Here is a 4,582-nt window from a genome sequence, read left to right as displayed (position 1 = left end):
AGCCGCTCTGGAAAACAGTGTGGAGGGTCCTCAAAAAACTATCCATAGAACTCCCTTATGACCCAGCAATAGCATTGCTGGGGATTTACCCAAGAGAGACAGAAATGCTGATGCATAGGAGCACATGTACCCCAATGTTCATAGCAGCAATGTCAACAATAGCCAAAACATGGAAGGAGCCTAAATGTCCATCACCTGATGAATGGATCAAGAAGATGTGTTATATATTCATGATGGAGTACTACATGGCAATGAGAGGGAATGACATATGGACTTTTGTAGGAAAGTGGATGAACCTTGAGGGTGTCATGCTGAGCGAAGTAAGCCAGGCAGAGAAGGACAGAAACCATATGTTTGCACTCATGGGTCTAGCAGGAGAACAGGAGAGACCTAATGGAGAACACGGGGGAGCGGAGGAGGAAGAGAGAGTTGGGGAGAGAGAGGGATGCAAAACTTGAGAGACTATTCAATGCTGAAAATGAACTGAGAGTTGAAGGGGAAGGGGGTGGGGGGAAGGGAGGTGGTGGTGATTGAGGAGGGCACTTAAGGGGAAGAGCACTGGATGTTATATGGAAAACAATTTGACAATAAAATATTATGGAAAAAAACTTCATAAGGACTTAAAAAATATATATGAAAATGTACAGCTAAAGCACTATACCACACTGAGGTGACACTGTGGAAACAAAATCCTCTCAGTGGGTAGAACAACAGGTAGTAAAAGGTGTTTATCTTCTGCAGATGAGACAGAGGTATGGATTTACCTCAAATCATATACAGTGGCTAATGGTTTGGCTGAATGGTCAATTATATGGAAAGAGCATAGTTACAAAATGGGAGAAATAGGTATGTGGGAAGTACTCTCCAAATGGGCGCAGAGCATGCTGATACTTGGATCTTATGTGAATATTTATCAAAGACAAATTTCAGTAGACTGGGATCTCAATAATCAAGTGTATAGGATAACCCATTCTGTAGGTTTCAGTAAGTGTTTTCCTCAGCCAAAATGTCTATGCTCAATAATTTTAAGAATAAAATTGTTACGGCAACAGGGATCAAGTGTGTACATGGGTTCCACAGCACGGACTTGCAGTCATTTAGGGTGATCTGGTTAGAACCACTGCTGACTTCCAACCTGTCAAAAGGAGAGATCAACAATGACTTCAGAATATGGAGTAATTAATTCTGGTGAAAACTAGTAGCAGGCTAATTACTAATGAACACTTTCATCCTCATAGAATAGACTCTTATGTGATATGGATTTGCCTTCTTCATACTCAGTGTTTCTCCCCAAACCACCATCTGTGGATATCTAGAATGTGTTACTCACAGTCATGACATTTCACACAGTATTACTTATGACCACAAAATTCATTTTGTATCAAACAAAATGTGACAATGGGCTCCCGCTTATGGGTTTTACTGATTTCACCATACTTACTATTACTGTGAATTAGCTAGCCTATAAGAAACAAGGGATGGCTACTTTTAAAATAATGTTTTTATTCATACATTTTAGATTTATGGATAAGTTGCAGATAGTTCAAAGAGTTCTCGTATATCCTTCACCCAGTTTCCGTTTCAGTTAATATAACATTCAGTTAATGTTATCATGTTACATACTATGGCACATTTGTCAAAACTAAGAAATCCATATTGGTACATTGTAAATGTAACTCCAGACTTTATTTGGATTTCATCAGTTTTTCCATTAATATCCTTCTCCCCTCCCCCACTCCAGTATCCAGCACAGTTACCACGTTGCAATTAGTTGTCATGTCTTCTTAATCTCTTCTGTGAACAGTTTCTTGGTTTTCCTTAGCAGTCAACAATAGTACTGGCCGCTTATCTTGTAGAAGTCGTCTCTGGGCTTGTCTGATGTTCTTTTCTGGATTAGACTGGGGTTATGGGTTTTGGTAAAGACTTTTACAGAAATGGAATGCCTCTGTTATTATATCATATTAGGAACACATGAGAACCATATGACATCACTGGTGATGTTACCTTTAATCATTTGACTAAAATAGTGTTTGACCGATTTCCCTACTGTAAAGTTGCTATTTTTCCTTTCCTATGTTTGGACTTAGATCCCACCCATCCTAAAGTTCTGGGAGATAAGTAAGGTTCACCATCTATCTACAGAGAGAGTATCTACACATATTATTTGGAATTCTTCTGTAGAGTTCTCTCTTCTCCCTATTTATTTATTCATTTTGCTATTTATTTATAACAGTGTGAATTCATCCATATTTATCTTATAGTATAGGTTATAATCCAGCAATACAATTTTCATTTTGTATTTTAAAATATTACATTTCTGGCCATTGGGAGATCTATTGTGTTAGCACCCAGGTCTCTTTGACATGGCCTCACCCTTGTGAATTTTTAGCATCTCCTTTCTTATACTACAAGATGCTCCAAGCTCAACTTGTATTTTTGCTGACCCAGTCCTAGAATAAGCCATGAAATGATTTTTATAAGCTCAGTTATAACCCTTTCAGAGGCTGAGTTAATAAACATCACCAAAGATGTATAAAAAGATTTTGAATGTTCTTTTGGGAGAAGAGTTACTTTGTTTTTGGTTTGCAGCAGATAATTGTATTGATTTTATCTGAAGGTGTGATTTCATTGGCTTTATTTGGAACTATGTTTTAAAAATTGGGTATATAGATGACATGGTAGAGTAGCATGGACTGTGATGGGTTTAAAATTGTCGACTAGTTGAACTAGCTCTAAATTTTCCAGAAATAACCTTTGCTGCTTAGTCCCAGTGTAGTACAGGCCACAAAAGACATCTTGTCATTACTCGTGATTCTATTTCTGTGATCAAATTCTCACTGATAAACTATAAATACAGATATTAGCTTATCTAGTCATCCATCTATTTCCAGCTTCAATGTGGGCCTTCCCTTATCTTCCCACCCACTGCCTCATGAACCAGAATAGCAAATGTGAGTAAAAGGATCTAAATCTTTGCTATCTTACTATGAAACTTGTATCCATAACAACTGTGTTAGGATGAACATTCTCCTGGTAAATGAGGTAATAATCTACCAAACAAATTAAGAAAACTTCAATTTTTCTACTTAGTTTACCGTAAATAGTATCCTTATAAAAAAGATGCATTTAAAATATTAACCTATAATCTTTAATACTAAACAGATAACTGTGTTTTGATAATGAGTACACTTTAAGAAACAAGATTTGAATGAATAGAGAGAAATACTACATTTTTGGACAACTGTTGGAAGATTTATAAAACGAATCCATCGAATCTAATTGACATATATAATGGTGTTAAATATTACCTTTGCTGTGAACATGGTCAGCTATAATCCATTTTTTAAAAAAATTTATTGTCTTCAATATGGTGTAAATTGCAATATTTCTGAGGCATCCGTAAGTATCTGCACGTGTGTGTGAGTGTGCGGGTGTGTTCAAAATTAACCTTGTTGAGGGGCACCTGGGTGGCTCAGTCGGTTAAGTGTCTGACTTCAGTTCAGGCCATGATCTCATGGTTCATGGGTTCGAGCCCCGCGTCGGGCTCTGTGCTGATGACTAGCTCAGAGCCTGCAAACTTTTAGATTCTGTATCTCCCTCTCTGACACTCCCCTGCTCGTGCTGTGTCTCTGTGTCTCTCAGGAATTAAAAAAAAAAAACTTAAAAAAATTTGACCTTGCTGAATAATCAAAGAATAAGGAAATGTAGTTGCAAATCAGCCTGGTGAAAAGACTACACAGGAAACAAACCTTGGAATTTCCCTTATTATATACCCACTCTGGACCGTGGACCCCAGTTGGAATTCTGTAAAACACGGCAATAATAAATTCTTCTTCCTTCTCCTTCACCATTCCAACAGTGTTTGGAGATCTCTGTTCGAAAGGCCGTAAGTTTTTTCCTCTCTCTGGAATCTTCGTAATAATTATTTTCTGCCTTTCCAGGTGATGGATTCAAGATCAAGACCAACTCTTACAGGTATTGAAAGTCACACTGGGGCTAAAGCAAAACATGCTTCTACAAATAGGTGCAGATCTTAGGGCCAGAGGATGAGGTTACAATTCACAGAACAACCCAATACAACAGATGTTAAGGTTTTTACTCTTTGAGGGTGTTTGTCTTTTATTATCAGGATGGGGTAGACACTACACACTTTTTTTTTTCCTCAAAGGCACCTTACATTTTACATACAATGTTCATTCTTCTTCTTTGAGCAATGTATTATATGTGAAGTCTGAACACCTAAATAAGTTTATATGCACATAGAAGTAAGAAAGGTAGTCATAAAAGGAGATGGAGCCTGCTCTAAGTGTTTTCTTCTCTAACCTCAGGGAGCACTTGTGTAAGCAGTGACATTGAGCCTAATAAGTCTCGAGTGACTTTGCCTCTGCCATAATGAACACTATAAACACCAATGTCCACTTGTAGGAAAGGATAGAAAGTTTGGACAACATTGATCTAGTAGATGGTACCATTTGTGTCCTCCTCTCTTTCTAGATATGTTAAGTGGAGATGACCTTTGATAGGCATTTAGGTGCATATAGGGCATTGAAAAATAAACAAAACCAAATTCAACTACAACTAT

At 37.5% G+C, this 4,582-nt stretch overlaps 1 long non-coding RNA gene across 1 annotated transcript; it reads right to left on the bottom strand.

Annotated features, from left to right (window-relative positions):
• Positions 1-891: 891 nt before the first annotated feature.
• LOC115291034 lies at positions 892-1,910 on the bottom strand. The gene is made up of 2 exons (XR_003908372.1): positions 1,758-1,910; positions 892-1,135 (listed from the first exon to the last, which is right to left on the bottom strand). It is a non-coding gene; the product is annotated as an uncharacterized LOC115291034 (long non-coding RNA).
• Between the last annotated feature and the right edge of the window lie 2,672 nt (positions 1,911-4,582).

This window comes from Suricata suricatta, chromosome 5 (assembly GCF_006229205.1).
Source record: "Suricata suricatta isolate VVHF042 chromosome 5, meerkat_22Aug2017_6uvM2_HiC, whole genome shotgun sequence".
Lineage (NCBI taxonomy): Eukaryota > Metazoa > Chordata > Mammalia > Carnivora > Herpestidae > Suricata > Suricata suricatta.
Note: the sequence above shows the minus strand (reverse complement) of the source record. Positions and strands in the feature narration are given on the sequence as shown.